Source organism: Octopus bimaculoides, chromosome 28, assembly GCF_046866305.1.
Source record: "Octopus bimaculoides isolate indiv1 chromosome 28, ASM4686630v1, whole genome shotgun sequence".
Taxonomy (NCBI): Eukaryota; Metazoa; Mollusca; class Cephalopoda; order Octopoda; family Octopodidae; genus Octopus; species Octopus bimaculoides.
Genome location: NC_142955.1, coordinates 16444154 through 16461664, shown reverse-complemented (window position 1 = coordinate 16461664; position 17511 = coordinate 16444154).

The following is a 17511-nucleotide window of genomic DNA, read 5'->3' as shown; positions in this document are numbered from 1 at the left end:
GGGCTGAGGACAGAACCTTGGTGGACCCCTACCTCTACCCGGAATTCTTCACTGTAATCATTGCCAACCCTCACCTTACTGACAGCGTCTCTGTACATGGCTCACACTAACCTTTCTTCTATCCCTAGTTTCCTCATTGGCCACCAGAAAAGGGATTAGGGGACTCTGTCAAAGGCTTTCTTCATGTCAACGAAAGCCAGGTACAGAGGTTTATCTTTGGTTAGGTATTTCTCCTGCAGCTGTCTTACCAGAAATATAGCATCAGTGGTGCTTTTCCCAGGCACGAACCTAAACTGCATTTCATCTAAACCGACTCTCTCCCTAATTAGTTGGGCTATGACCCTCTCCGTGACTTTCATTACCTGATCTAACAACTTGATACCTCTGTAATTTTTTGTATCTAAAGCGTCACCTTTACCTCTGCAGCAGTTGATTATATGTATATATGTATATATGTATATATATGTATATATGTATACACACACACATATATGTGTATTTTAATGAAGTAAAGTGATAGTCCCAGTGATTTACCTGAAACGAGTGAGAACAGTTGCATGGAAAGTGCTAATCTCTAATTGTAGAGGCAACATGTGGAAAAGGTAGACCCAGGAAGACGTGGCAGAAAGCGATAAGAAAGGATCTACAGACTTTGGGACTGACAGGGAACCAAGTCTCTTGGTGGTTTGTTCTCCTTGAATACACACATCAAGCAAAACAAAAGTGTGGTAGCCCTTTCAACTCTCTCCAGCTGAGTATCCCTAATCTCGCGTGTTCATAGGTGCTGGTGTCATGTAAAAAGCTCCCAGTACACTCTGTAATGCAGTTGGCATTAGGAAGGGCATCCAGCCAAAGAAACCATGCCAAGACAGACAGGGTCCCTGGTCAGCTCCTGTCAAAACGTTCAACAAATGTCGGCTGTCTTCTTTGTCTCATAAAGGCTTAAATAATGTCTCAATATTCATAACTTCTGCTGATTTGCCATGCATTGCAATATTTAACAGAGATTTCTCCATCTTTATTTTAGTCTGAGCTCAATGGACTGATTTCTTTTAAAACAGTGATAAGAATACACATGAAAGTGATAGAATCCACCAAATAACTGACCCAATCCAGTGACTTGCTGTCTGATGTTCCAAACACTTAACTTTAGATATTTCCTCTCAATATGGATGTTGCACGTAATTGAACAAAACAGAAATAATCTGAAATTACAGCCTCAAATGTGTCTCCTCATGTCTGAAAAGAAATATTGTTCTTCGGGAACTTTTGCAATTAATATAAATAATAACATTTATCACAAATATTTGGAGCTTTCGAATGGAACATGTTGAATATGTTGTAAATGCCCAGCTTTTACATCAACTAAACCTGCTGTTCCTTGAGAAGCTTTAGAAAATATATGTAACCTTTTTAGTAACAAACTTTGGAAGCATCGAATATGATTGGTATTTTACAGACTAGAAAGTAAATTTCAAAAGCAGTAAAGCTGTGAAAACAGCAGAAAATTGGGTATTTACCCTTATAAGATGGAAAAGGGTTGGCAGCAGGAGGCTATGGGAGTTGAACCTATACCAATCAGATACTGGCTGGGTACCCATGTGCAAACATACCTATTAATTTGGTGAATTTCAATACAAACACAAGTACAATATTTATGAAAATTTGAAAATCATTTATTGTAGAAAATAACAAAATGTAGAATAATGAGTGAATCATTGACAACAAAATATTGAAAATATTAAAAGTAAACAATCCTTTATAATATTTGGGGAGTAATAAAAATAATTTACTTTTTGTCTCGTTATTTTGACATTTTCATTTAAATCCTCATACACACATTAGCATCTATAATCATGTGCATATTTCAATGTGAAGGCGCATGGCTCAGTGGTTAGAGCGTCGAGCTTACGATTGTGAGGTTGTGAGTTTGAATCTCGGACTGGGCTGCATGTTGTGTTCTTGAGCAAGACACTTTGTTTCACGTTGCTCTAGTTCACTCAGCTGTAGAAATGAGTTGCGACATCACAGGTGCCAAGCTGTATCGGCCCCTTTGCCTTTCCCTTGGATAACACCGGTGGCATGGTGAGGGGAGTCCAGTAAACATGGGTGACTACTGGTCTCCATGCTCAGACTTGTGCCTGGGAGGGTAATTTTCTAGGTGCAATCCCATGGTCAGTCATGAGAGAAGGGGGGGGGGGGTCTCTCATATTTCAATAATGCCTGTCGTTATTGACAGTTTCAGTATGCTAGTAATTCCATGAGTCCACCCAAAGACATGTCAGTAGAAACGACAGAGAGAAACTGAAGGAAGCCCATCATGTACGTGTGTGTCTGCTTGACTTGAAATACACAAGAAGTGGCCTCCAGTTCCATTCCTGCATGAAAATATTACCAATCAGGGGCAAATCATCGTCATTAAGCATCCTTTATCCATGCTGGCATGGGTTGGACAGTTTGACCAGGGTTCGTAAGCTGGGAGTCAGCACCAGACTCCTCTCTCATTTGGCATGGTTTCTCTGGCTGGATGCCCTCCCTCACACCAACCCCTCTGAGATTGTAATTAGCAGAAAACAGTGGCATGTGGCCACAGCGACTGACTAAACAAATTGTGTCTGATCCAGTCAAGTGTGAAAATGTGGAAGTAAAAATACTGATGAACGTTTCATATTTGTATTTTCCTCATCGCGATTCATGAAATTCTGTCTCACTATCTTTCTCCTGTATGTGTTCTTTCATGTCTCTTTAAATGACTACTCCGGGAAAAACCTTTCCCACATAATTCAGAGTGGAAGGGTTTTTCTCCTGTATGTATTCTTTTATGTTTCTTTAAATGGCCATTAGAGGTAAAACATTTCCCACATATTTCACAAGGGAAACGTTTTTCCCTGGTGTGTACAGTTTTGTGTGTTCTTAATATACTACTAGAACCAAATGATTTACCACATATTTCACAGTGGAAGGGTTTTTCTCCTGTATGTATTATTTTATGCTGCTTCAAATTACCATTAGTGGTAAAACATTTCCCACATATTTCACAGCTGAAGGGTTTTTCTCCTGTATGTATTCTTTTATGCACCTGTAAATGATAATTAGACGTAAAACATTTCCCACATATTTCACAATGGAAGGGTTTTTCTCCTGTATGTATTCTTATATGTGCCTTTAAAATATTATTAGAGGTAAAACATTTCCCACATATTTCACAATGGAAACGTCTTTCTCCAGTGTGTACAATTATGTGTCTTGTTAATCCACCACTACAAACAAATGATTTCCCACATATTTCACAGTGGAAGAGTTTTTCTCCTGTATGTGTTCTTTTATGTCCCTTTAAATTACCACTACAGGTAAAACATTTCCCACATATTTCACAGTGGAAGGGTTTTTCTCTTGTATGTATTCTTATATGTGTCTTTAAAGTAGCATTAGTGCTAAAACATTTGCAACATATTTCACAACGGAACCGTTTTTCTTCTTTGTGTATTTCTTTCTGCGAGAAGTCTTCATCTTCTGAAGAGAATGTCTTCCTATAAATCTCACAGCGATATTCAGGAACACTTTTGTCTTCAGCTTTCTCATCTCTATCTGTCATTCGAACTGCATCTCCATTCTTAAAAACAGTCGTCTTACAAGTGTCCGAGTGATTAACGTTCTCCATAGAAATTCTTGAGGTATTCTTAAAAAGTTCCTTGTCTTTGATATCAAAGACCTCTGTTTATATGTGTGGAGCAAATGTAATGAAGTTATATTTGCTACTCACCAGTAGAATGTTTGATATGAAGTCTAAATGAAAAGAGAAGATGAGTGAGAAAAGTTCATTGATTGATTTGTGGTCGATTAAAAGCCATTTCCCGCGCTGTAGAATCGGGAACAAACATTTAGCGATGTGAGGTTGTGATCAAACGAAATATTTAATCCTGAAGGTCATGGAACACTGACCCTTAAACATGTATGTTGCCCTGTCTTATCCATTAACATTCACCTCGACACGAGATAATTACTACGAATCATTATAATTAGTTCAGCTCAACATTTGCAATAGGCGGTGTCGGTGATATTCTTTCCCCTTTTGTAAACGATTCCGGTGACGTATATTAAAAATCCCCAACAAACAAACATTCAGTTACGTTTATTTAAAAACAGTCGTCTTACAAGTGTCCAAGTGATTAACATTCTCCATATAAATTGAGGAATTCTTAAAAAGTGGGAAAATTTTCAGAAGCATATTTGTAGAAAGTTTTATTTAAAAATACCCATTTTCCATAAAGTTACGAACAAACACATTCAGTGGGGCACTGTTGTGTAGGTATGCCCTGTGTGTATAAAAAGCATAGTATCAAATACACAACACCCGAATTGCTAGAAATATGAGACTACACCACCGACTCGTCCATCCTCATTACTTTCTCGGAAAATAAATAAACTTATCGGCAGAATGGTCGAATTAATTGAAATGATGCGGAAGATCTGAACTATTATGAATTTCATTTACTGTTTTCAGTGGGGCAACCTACAAGCAAGCTTTGCTTTTTTAAGGACAGAGATATTAACGTGTGTGTGACAGAGAGAGAAACTGTAATAAGCTTTATTAATATTTATTACAAGTATTACTTAAATAGGACTTAGTTATTTTAATGGACACAAGACTGTTGATTTATTTCGTTCGCATCGGAAGTGGTTGTGAATAACATTTTCCGCAAGTGGAGAGTGAAGTTTCGGAACATTTAGACGATTCTGCTTCAACGGGATCGACAGAAGGTTTTCTCGTTTCACCACAGTTGTGTCCTCCTCCTCCGTCGCCGCATAACTTCCAGAAAAATCGATACATTTTCACGGAATTTTCAACAAATCTGCCTTAGATGCTGTACATTCAGAGTATATGAGGATTTATGGGAAAGAATAATTCTTCGGGGGCGCGGAGAGCAATTTCACAAAATCCACACCACCCCATTTTTCCCTGATAACTTTCAGGAAAATATTTTTTTTTTAAATGAAAGTTTATAGAATTATCATTCAGACTGCAAGCATTGCGGTTGTAAAAAAATATGTGGGTGAAATGTTCTCCGAAGGGGTGGGGACAGTGTTTTAGAAAATACAGAGTTTCAAATAAAGAAGACCATATAAGTTAATTTTTTTCACCATCCCCACCATGCCCCTCACGACGGTTTTTCACAATTTCTTTCTCTTTTTTCTTTTCTGTTTTTGGCACCTAAATACTATGGAAGGAGTCGTTTCGGTACTAAAGCAGAAATTTCAAATATTTTGAGCGCTAAATCTGTGATTTAAGGGAGATTTGGCTGTTATTTCTAGCACATCACAAGACCACCCTCCTCTTTATTTCTAACTTTCGCATGTATAAAAATCATTTGAATATTTATGATTTGTTTTTTCAAGCCCACATCGTTTCTGCTTATAGTTTTAAATGTTGGACAGACTGAGGAGGTCGTTTTTGGCATCTATCCACACTGATGAAAGAAAAATAAGGTTGGGCTATTTAAAAGATATTTCATTTTAATAGCATACTTTTCTGTGAGAAAATATATTTCCTTACTCACACATGGGGCCTCGCAAGATGCAGGTTGGGGTCAAAATTTAAAATGAACATTGGATTTTGGTTGTTGTTGCTTATATTCCACCAATGGACCACGCCTATGTCACTTCCGCATCATCATTCCATAAAATGTGTTTATGGAAAGAAAAATATTGAAAAACATTAACACAGTGAGAGTGAAACTTCTCTAGTTCTGATAGTGACTCAGCAATTAGTGCAAGGTCATCAGCATGCAGAGTTCCCAGGGGTATCCTGTCGTGAATTCCTCTGTTATAGCCTGGAGGACTATGATAAATAGGAGGGGGCTGAGGACAGAACCTTGGTGGACCCCTACCTCTACCCGGAATTCTTCACTGTAATCATTGCCAACCCTCACCTTACTGACAGCATCTCTGTACATGGCTCACACTAACCTTTCTTCTATCCCTAGTTTCCTCATTGGCCACCAGAAAAGGGATTAGGGGACTCTGTCAAAGGCTTTCTTCATGTCAACGAAAGCCAGGTACAGAGGTTTATCTTTGGTTAGGTATTTCTCCTGCAGCTGTCTTACCAGAAATATAGCATCAGTGGTGCTTTTCCCAGGCACGAACCTAAACTGCATTTCATCTAAACCGACTCTCTCCCTAATTAGTTGGGCTATGACCCTCTCCGTGACTTTCATTACCTGATCTAACAACTTGATACCTCTGTAATTTTTTGTATCTAAAGCGTCACCTTTACCTCTGCAGCAGTTGATTATATGTATATATGTATATATGTATATATATGTATATATGTATACACACACACATATATGTGTATTTTAATGAAGTAAAGTGATAGTCCCAGTGATTTACCTGAAACGAGTGAGAACAGTTGCATGGAAAGTGCTAATCTCTAATTGTAGAGGCAACATGTGGAAAAGGTAGACCCAGGAAGACGTGGCAGAAAGCGATAAGAAAGGATCTACAGACTTTGGGACTGACAGGGAACCAAGTCTCTTGGTGGTTTGTTCTCCTTGAATACACACATCAAGCAAAACAAAAGTGTGGTAGCCCTTTCAACTCTCTCCAGCTGAGTATCCCTAATCTCGCGTGTTCATAGGTGCTGGTGTCATGTAAAAAGCTCCCAGTACACTCTGTAATGCAGTTGGCATTAGGAAGGGCATCCAGCCAAAGAAACCATGCCAAGACAGACAGGGTCCCTGGTCAGCTCCTGTCAAAACGTTCAACAAATGTCGGCTGTCTTCTTTGTCTCATAAAGGCTTAAATAATGTCTCAATATTCATAACTTCTGCTGATTTGCCATGCATTGCAATATTTAACAGAGATTTCTCCATCTTTATTTTAGTCTGAGCTCAATGGACTGATTTCTTTTAAAACAGTGATAAGAATACACATGAAAGTGATAGAATCCACCAAATAACTGACCCAATCCAGTGACTTGCTGTCTGATGTTCCAAACACTTAACTTTAGATATTTCCTCTCAATATGGATGTTGCACGTAATTGAACAAAACAGAAATAATCTGAAATTACAGCCTCAAATGTGTCTCCTCATGTCTGAAAAGAAATATTGTTCTTCGGGAACTTTTGCAATTAATATAAATAATAACATTTATCACAAATATTTGGAGCTTTCGAATGGAACATGTTGAATATGTTGTAAATGCCCAGCTTTTACATCAACTAAACCTGCTGTTCCTTGAGAAGCTTTAGAAAATATATGTAACCTTTTTAGTAACAAACTTTGGAAGCATCGAATATGATTGGTATTTTACAGACTAGAAAGTAAATTTCAAAAGCAGTAAAGCTGTGAAAACAGCAGAAAATTGGGTATTTACCCTTATAAGATGGAAAAGGGTTGGCAGCAGGAGGCTATGGGAGTTGAACCTATACCAATCAGATACTGGCTGGGTACCCATGTGCAAACATACCTATTAATTTGGTGAATTTCAATACAAACACAAGTACAATATTTATGAAAATTTGAAAATCATTTATTGTAGAAAATAACAAAATGTAGAATAATGAGTGAATCATTGACAACAAAATATTGAAAATATTAAAAGTAAACAATCCTTTATAATATTTGGGGAGTAATAAAAATAATTTACTTTTTGTCTCGTTATTTTGACATTTTCATTTAAATCCTCATACACACATTAGCATCTATAATCATGTGCATATTTCAATGTGAAGGCGCATGGCTCAGTGGTTAGAGCGTCGAGCTTACGATTGTGAGGTTGTGAGTTTGAATCTCGGACTGGGCTGCATGTTGTGTTCTTGAGCAAGACACTTTGTTTCACGTTGCTCTAGTTCACTCAGCTGTAGAAATGAGTTGCGACATCACAGGTGCCAAGCTGTATCGGCCCCTTTGCCTTTCCCTTGGATAACACCGGTGGCATGGTGAGGGGAGACCAGTAAACATGGGTGACTACTGGTCTCTATGCTCAGACTTGTGCCTGGGAGGGTAATTTTCTAGGTGCAATCCCATGGTCAGTCATGAGAGAAGGGGGGGGTCTCTCATATTTCAATAATGCCTGTCGTTATTGACAGTTTCAGTATGCTAGTAATTCCATGAGTCCACCCAAAGACATGTCAGTAGAAACGACAGAGAGAAACTGAAGGAAGCCCATCATGTACGTGTGTGTCTGCTTGACTTGAAATACACAAGAAGTGGCCTCCAGTTCCATTCCTGCATGAAAATATTACCAATCAGGGGCAAATCATCATCATTAAGCATCCTTTATCCATGCTGGCATGGGTTGGACAGTTTGACCAGGGTTCGTAAGCTGGGAGACAGCACCAGACTCCTCTCATTTGGCATGGTTTCTCTGGCTGGATGCCCTTCCTCACACCAACCCCTCTGAGATTGTAATTAGCAGAAAACAGTGGCATGTGGCCACAGCGACTGACTAAACAAATTGTGTCTGATCCAGTCAAGTGTGAAAATGTGGAAGTAAAAATACTGATGAACGTTTCATATTTGTATTTTCCTCATCGCGATTCATGAAATTCTGTCTCACTATCTTTCTCCTGTATGTGTTCTTTCATGTCTCTTTAAATGACTACTCCGGGAAAAACCTTTCCCACATAATTCAGAGTGGAAGGGTTTTTCTCCTGTATGTATTCTTTTATGTTTCTTTAAATGGCCATTAGAGGTAAAACATTTCCCACATATTTCACAAGGGAAACGTTTTTCCCTGGTGTGTACAGTTTTGTGTGTTCTTAATATACTACTAGAACCAAATGATTTACCACATATTTCACAGTGGAAGGGTTTTTCTCCTGTATGTATTATTTTATGCTGCTTCAAATTACCATTAGTGGTAAAACATTTCCCACATATTTCACAATTGAAACGTCTTTCCCCAGTATGTACAGATATGTGTCTTGTTAATGTACTATTACAAACAAATGATTTACCACATATTTGACAGTGGAAGGGTTTTTCTCCTGTATGTATTCTTTTATGTTCCTTTAAATGACTATTAGAGGTAAAATATTTCCCACATATTTCACAGCGGAAGGGTTTTTCTCCTGTATGTGTTCTTTTATGTCTCTTTACATCACTATTACGGGTAAGACATTTCCCACATATTTCACAGCTGAAGGGTGCTTCTCCTGTATGTATTCTTTTATGCGTCTGTAAATTACTACTAGAGGTAAAACATTTCCCACATATTTCACAGCTGAAGGGTTTTTCTCCTGTATGTATTCTTTTATGCACCTGTAAATGATAATTAGACGCAAAACATTTCCCACATATTTCACAATGGAAGGGTTTTTCTCCTGTATGTATTCTTTTATGTGCCTTTAAAATATTATTAGAGGTAAAACATTTCCCACATATTTCACAATGGAAACGTCTTTCTCCAGTGTGTACAATTATGTGTCTTGTTAATCCACCACTACAAACAAATGATTTCCCACATATTTCACAGTGGAAGAGTTTTTCTCCTGTATGTGTTCTTTTATGTCCCTTTAAATTACCACTACAGGTAAAACATTTCCCACATATTTCACAGTGGAAGGGTTTTTCTCCTGTATGTATTCTTATATGTGTCTTTAAAGTAGCATTAGTGCTAAAACATTTGCAACATATTTCACAACGGAACCGTTTTTCTTCTTTGTGTATTTCTTTCTGCGAGAAGTCTTCATCTTCTGAAGAGAATGTCTTCCTATAAATCTCACAGCGATATTCACTCACACTTTTGTTTTCAGCTTTCTCATCTCTGTCTGTCATTCTAACTGCATCTCCATTCTTAAAAACAGTCGTCTTACAAGTGTCCGAGTGATTAACGTTCTCCATAGAAATTCTTGAGGAATTCTTAAAAAGTTCCTTGTCTTTGATATCAAAGACCTCTGTTTATATGTGTGGAGCAAATGTAATGAAGTTATATTTGCTACTCACCAGTAGAATGTTTGATATGAAGTCCAAATGAAAAGAGAAGATGAGTGAGAAAAGTTCATTGATTGATTTGTGGTCGATTAAAAGCCATTTCCCGCGCTGTAGAATAGGGAACAAACATTTAGCGATGTGAGGTTGTGATCAAACGAAATATTTAATCCTGAAGGTCATGGAACACTGACCCTTAAACATGTATGTTGCCCTGTCTTATCCATTAACATTCACCTCGACACGAGATAATTACTACGAATCATTATAATTAGTTCAGCTCAACATTTGCAATAGGCGGTGTCGGTGATATTCTTTCCCCTTTTGTAAACGATTCCGGTAACGTATATTAAAAATCCCCAACAAACAAACATTCAGTTACGTTTATTTAAAAACAGTCGTCTTACAAGTGTCCAAGTGATTAACATTCTCCATATAAATTGAGGAATTGTTAAAAAGTGGGAAAATTTTCAGAAGCATATTTGTAGAAAGTTTTATTTAAAAATACCCATTTTCCATAAAGTTACGAACAAACACATTCAGTGGGGCACTGTTGTGTAGGTATGCCCTGTGTGTATAAAAAGCATAGTATCAAATACACAACACCCGAATTGCTAGAAATATGAGACTCTAGTAACGATTTGTCTCGTGCGCATGCGTAGTCATCATTATTCAAGTTTGGCGCCCTTATTCATTCTCTTTTCCCGGCCGGCCGGCCATAAGCATGGCCGTGTTACGCTGTCTCTCCATCATTCCAACTCTGGGGACAGCTCATTCCAACATTCCGACGTCTCAGCAACCAAGATTAAAGCTGCCTATTTACCTCCATAAATAAATATTTTTGTGTTGATAGTTCAGAGTTCTGCGTTACGTTGTTTATTCCGAATTTAATATAGGAAAGCAGGTGTACACCTAATGGTGTATAACCACTTTCCTATAAAAGTGGTGACCCTCCGACGTTGATTCAAACACGCAACCCAACGTGAAAAGTTCACATTACATTTCCTAAAAAGTGGTGACCCCGACTAAAGAACAACCACAGCCACGGAATCTGAACTGCGACCAATAATATTACAATTGGTACCCCGAGCTAAAAAGATCTACGGACCTCATTTCAACAGCCATTGAATTCGTATGCTTCGTGACGTTCAACATCAGGATTCCCTCTACATTCTTATCAAACACAAGTGAAAATCTAAAAAAATTTTTTCTACGTTAAAGTTTTTCCTTTTGTCAATGACTTACAAAGCCCATAACCGAAAACTTCTTTACTGCTAAGACCTTTGTGGTTTTTCACACAAAAAAACTTCATGGTTATTTCATCCTAACATCTTTTTGAGCAATTTCCTACATGTTTTCACGCGACGCCAATTCATTCTTACACAGCGTCCTCTACTTGCTGAAAATAGCAGCAAAATGCACAGTTACATTTCAGTGAGTACATAACATTTATTGATGCTTACTTGTTCCCAGTTCAGCATATTTCACACCTCTCCGTTTCTCTCGGCCGGAGAATGGAAGAGTTACTGGCTTATCTTCATTTGCACAGGATTTTTTTTGGTCATTTTCGCTCGCAGCTCCGAATTCACGACAGCATTTTTCAGCAATGCCACCAACGGTACCTCTCAAATAGACGCCCTATCCAATTTCTCTCTTCTGATACGCACCAACAGCTACTATCCCGCTTCTAATGGAATGGTTGAGCGTTTTCATAGGCAATTTAAGGGTTCCTTACACGCCTCGCAACCCGCAGTCTTGGGTTGAATTTCTTCAAGGTCGACGCTAATGTTCGTACAGAAATTGTGTCTGTCGACCGTCTGAGAAAGCGTACCTTTTCAAACAACACACACCAGTCAACATCATTACCACCACACATACAGAACACAGCTACAGCTATAGCCAGTTCCAGCGCCGACGTCTTCACCATCAATGTACCGTCTACCACTATGTCGTGCGCCAGCAACCCCACCACCAGGAACACAGCAATATCAACACACTCGGTTTTATCGACTCTGTTAGAGTGGACGTTTCCACTCACGATCAACAGACCATCCAGAATGTTCAGTACCAGGTAACACAAGTCCTAGCATCCGACGCTCAACCACAGCTCTGCTCACTGACCACAACTTCCTGCGTATTAACATTCCAAATCTCCTTGTGTAACTTTTATAGAATATTCCGTACCAGGTAACACAAGTCCCAGCATCGATGCTCAACTACAGCTCTGCTCACTGACCACAACTTCCTGCATATGGACATGCTATAATCATGTGTAACTCTTATACGAACTGGATTTTTTCTCTACAGATACTTTTACTATGTTCTGGGGTTTTTCTCTCTCACACACACACTTGTGCACTCATATATTTTCTTTCCTTTCAGAAACATTGCATGCATGTATCTCACAAGTGTACATTCATTTCTTTGATTTTTCTTTGTGTGTGTTTGTGCCATATCTTGTGGTTGGTTTCAGTGGCCATCTTGCCTCAGGCGTTCCTCCAATTTTCTATTTTCGTGCGTTCCGCACTAGCAGGGGAGCCCTGTAGTAACGCCTTGTCTCGTGCGCATGCGTAGTCATCAATATCCAAGTTTGGCGCCCTTATTCATTCTCTTTTCCCAGCCGGCCGGCCATGAGCATGGCCGTGTTAAGCTGTCTCTCCAGCATTCCAGCTCTGGGGACAGCTCATTCCGACGTCTCAGCAACCATACCCTATTTACCTCCATAAATAAATATTGTTGTGTTGATAGTTCAGAGTTCTGCGTTTCGTTGTTTATTCCGAATTTAATATAGGAAAGCAGGTGTACACTTAATGGTGTATAACCACTTTCCTATAAAAGTGGTGACCCTCCGATGTTGATTCAAACACGCAGCCCAACGTGAAAAGTTCATATAACCAATTTCCTACAAGACTACACCACCGACTCGTCCATCCTCATTACTTTCTCGACTGACTAAACAAATTGTGTCTGATCCAGTCAAATCTAAATCTAATTGACTCAATTCGAAGGGCTCTTTTGAGGGCATTCCACCACCGGTTGTTGATAACAGCGCCAGTAAGTGCCCTCTTCACTAACTCCTTAATCTGGCTACGGTAGGCCTCGCAATCCAATAAAGTCTTGTTCAGCTTCCAGTAGCCAAATCCCTGTCTATGTACCTTATCTATATACACCCTACACGTCACTAACTTGTGATCTGTGTAGGGTACGTAGGTAAACTGTGGACAACTAAAGCTATGCTTGTCTCTAGTACTTACGACTATCCTGTCTATATAAGACCTTCCCATTCCGTCGTTTCTTGCCCAGGTCCACACTGGAATGTTCGGGATGTCAAGTTTATATCGATCTGCCAGCCTGAAACGCTTCAGCAGATCGATGAGGCATGAGTTTCCCTTTCTATCTTTAGAGCCCACGCTATCCTGGTGCGCATCCAGTATAGCGTTAAAGTCACCTAGTACAGCTACTGTTTTCGATGTCACCAGGAAATTCTCCAGGCGATGAAAGAAACCGACCCGTTTGCCTGCAATACCAGGCGCGTAGATGCCCACCAGCCTGAAAGCCTTGCCACTGTATGTCAGATCCAGAACGACGAACTCACCTTCTGGGTCCACGAAGATTGTACGAGTCTGCATGACTAAGCTTTTACGGATCAAGACAGCCACCCCTCTGCTCCCTCCCTCCCGGCTAGGAGAAATTATTTTCTCGTAGTCATTCAGGAGGGCAGAGAAGGCTTGCAGCTTGTCCAGTCTAGTCTCTGTAACAACCATCACATCTATGCTATGTGACCTGAGGTCGTCGAGGAGGCACGCCTGCTTCCACTTCGAGCTCAGGCCACGCACATTTAAGCACGCTATGTTCAACACGGCCATTTGCAACATAGAGGAAAAACGGGAACCTACTTACCCTCTCATTGTCTTTCCAGGGGAATGGCTCTCAAGACATTTGAAACCACTTCCCTATTTCCTTCTGTTCCTCCTATGAAGGGTACCTCCAAGGAGGGGGATCTCGTTCAAAACGGGGGCACCAGTTTTCATTAATGTTTTATGTAGTGTTTTTGGTACCGAAAGACTTTCAAACTTCGTATACTTATCTATTTTGTGTTATAGAACAGAAAAAAATTTTTGTATTTGAATTTATTTCATGTAAAAAATTGTCTTATTTCGATAATTTCAACCAATCACTGACAAGTATTCAGCTGTTTATACTTGCTCCTTTGGAAGTTTAAGCGGTGTAAAGCGTATTTAATCTCCATTTATAATTTCGTTAACATCTGCCTGAACTGTATGTGTACAACATTTGCTTTTTTCATTTTCTTTTACGCGTGTTTATTTCGTTAACATTTGCCTGAACTGTATGAAAGGTTTATTAGCTACTGCCTAACCCTAACCCTAACCCTACTGCCAATATGCTTCAGCTATCGTTTGTTTACATAGTCAGCACTTAATAATATCCGGCTGAATGGACGTCAGTCATTGGTTGAAATTACAGAAATACGACAACTTTAACATGAAATAACTTGCGATGTACGTTTTTTTGTTAAGAAGACTAAGAGAAAAAGATGTTTTATATGACACATTCTACCAGTGTCCCAAGTTTCAAAGTGTTTCGTTAAGAAAATACTGATGCCCCCGTTCTGAACAAGATCTAAGGAGGGTTCAACCGACGGGTCGAATACTTTTTCGAAATTATCTAGTAAGCTTATGCCCTTGGGATGTAATTTGCTCAGATCAAAAGACAGAGTTCTTGCTACCTTTGCTATGACAGTAGGACTCTGATAACCATCATTTTTATAAACCAATGAGTCATTATGTGGTCTAATGACCCCATCTAGATAAATGTCTTTTCTACGGTACGAGACCGTCACTCGATCAACTGGTTTCGGTATTGTTATAGGGATGTCTAAAAGGGCCATTTTTTCCCTTTGTTCTTCCCTGGTTTGGCTACTTTGGTCTTTGGGGTTTCCTGTTTGTTCGGGGACTCCATCTTCCTCGTCCTCTTCCTCAAACAAACCTGGTACCTGTCTGTTGGTAGTTGCTTTTCTTCTTCACTGTCAGTGATGATCTCATATGATGCGGTCACTCTTGGTTGGATGAACTCCTGGTAACGACCTCCGTGTCCGGGAGTTCACCCTCTTTGGTTGATGTCTTTTTGGTTGTAGCTAAGGGTGCATCTTTAGTTGGTCTTATAAGTGTTGTAACTTTTTGGGGGTTCACTTTGGTTTTTCGATGATCCCCCCTGGGGCATCCTTCCTTCGACATGAATGGAGATACTTATATCGTCCATTATTATCGTTTCTGGCAGCTCGTTGTGGCTTGCGCCAGGATCTCGAGGGTCTGGCCCCGCCAGTTCTGTGGGCCATCTTTTGTTGTCTCTATAATTTTTAATTTTTCCTCCCTCTTGTATAGCAGGGTGGCCACGATCCAGCCCACCTCCACCTCCGGAGGGGATGTTTTTAATTTTTATTCGGGACGTCCTACGTCCCAAATATAGTGGCAGTAATAAAATTTTGCCACATTGCAAGGTTCTTGTCGACAGCTCTCTTGCACGCTCTGTCGAATCGAAGCTTGCTTCAATGGCTGCTAATCTTATTCCTCTGTTTAGATATTTTATGTGGTTCATTATTGCGCCAAGACATTTCTCTATGCAATTCTCCTCCAAGTGTTCAAATCTCTTGGTCTCCGTGTTGTAAGTTTTATAGATGATAGTTTTCTCTTTGATTTTATTTTGGAATTCACTTGGAGGTGTTATTCTCGATTCACCGTCCTTTTCTAATATCATTCCGAAGAATGCCTGGATTTCCTCCACTTTCAATTTTATTTGTTCTCGGCCACCGACGGCCGCAGCAAAATTCATATTTGTGTTTTCTTCCGTGGAAGACATTTTTTGAACAAAACAATTCCGTATAACTGAAAAAAATATTTTCAAAAACGGAAACACAGTCCAACAAAGGTTATATAACGAACGTTACATTACGTTGGGGATTTTTAATATATGTCACCGATATCGTTTACAAAGGGGAAAGAATATCACCGACACCGCCTATTGCAAATGTTGAGCTGAACTAGTTATAATGATTCGTAGTAATTATCTCGTGTCGAGGTGAATGTTAATGGATAAGACAGGGCAACATACATGTTTATGGGTCAGTGTTCCATGACCTTCAGGATTAAATATATCGTTTGATCACAACCTCACATCGCTAAATGTTTGTTCCCGATTCTACAGCGCGGGAAATGGCTTTTAATCGACCACAAATCAATCAATGATCTTTTCTCACTCATCTTCATTTTTCATTTAGACTTTATATCAAACATTCTACTGGTGAGTAGAAAATATAACTTCATTACATTTGCTCCACACATATAAACAGAGGTCTTTGATATCAAAGATAAGAAACTTTTTAAGAATTCCTCAAGGATTTCTATGGAGAACGTTAATCACTCGGACACTTGTAAGACGACTGTTTTTAAGAATGGAGATGCAGTTCGAATGACAGACAGAGATGAGAAAGCTGAAGACAAAAGTGTTCCTGAATATCGCTGTGAGATTTATAGGAAGACATTCTCTTCAGAAGATGCAGACTTCTCGCAGAAAGAAATACACAAAGAAGAAAAACGGTTCCGTTGTGAAATATGTGGGAAATGTTTTCCCTCTGATAGTGATGTAAAAAGACATGAAAGAGTGCATACAGGAGAAAAACCTTTGCGCTGTGAAATATGTAGGAAATGTTTTCCCTCAGATAGTCATTTAAAGAGACATAAAAGAACACATACAGGAGAAAAACCCTTCCACTGTGAAATATGTGGGGAATCATTTGTTTGTAGTGGTGGATTAACAAGACACATAATTGTACACACTGGAGAAAGACGTTTCCATTGTGAAATATGCGGGAAATGTTTTACTTCTAATAATATTTTAAAGGTACATAAAAGAATACATACAGGAGAAAAACCCTTCCACTGTGAAATATGTGGGAAATGTTTTACCATTAATAGTACTTTAAAGGTACATAAAAGTATACATACAGGTGAAAAACCCTTCCATTGTGAAATATGTGGGAAATGTTTTACTGCTAATTATCTTTTACAGATGCATAAACGAATACATACAGGAGAAAAACCCTTCAGCTGTGAAATATGTGGGAAATGTTTTACCTCTAATGGTATTTTAAAGGGACATAAAAGAATGCATACAGGAGAAAAACCCTTCCACTGTGAAATATGTGGGGAATGTCTTACCCGTAATAGTGATTTACAGACACATAAAAGAATACATACAGGAGAAAAACCCTTCAGCTGTGAAATATGTGGGAAATCATTTGTTTGTAGTAGTGGATTAACAAGACACATATCTGTACATACTGGGGAAAGACGTTTCAATTGTGAAATATGTGGGAAATGTTTTACCACTAATAGTAATTTGAAGCGGCATAAAATAATACATACAGGAGAAAAACCCTTCCACTGTGAAATATGTGGTAAATCATTTGGTTGTAATAGTACATTAACAAGCCACAGACATGTACACACCAGGGAAAAACGTTTCCCTTGTGAAATATGTGGGAAATGTTTTACCTCTAA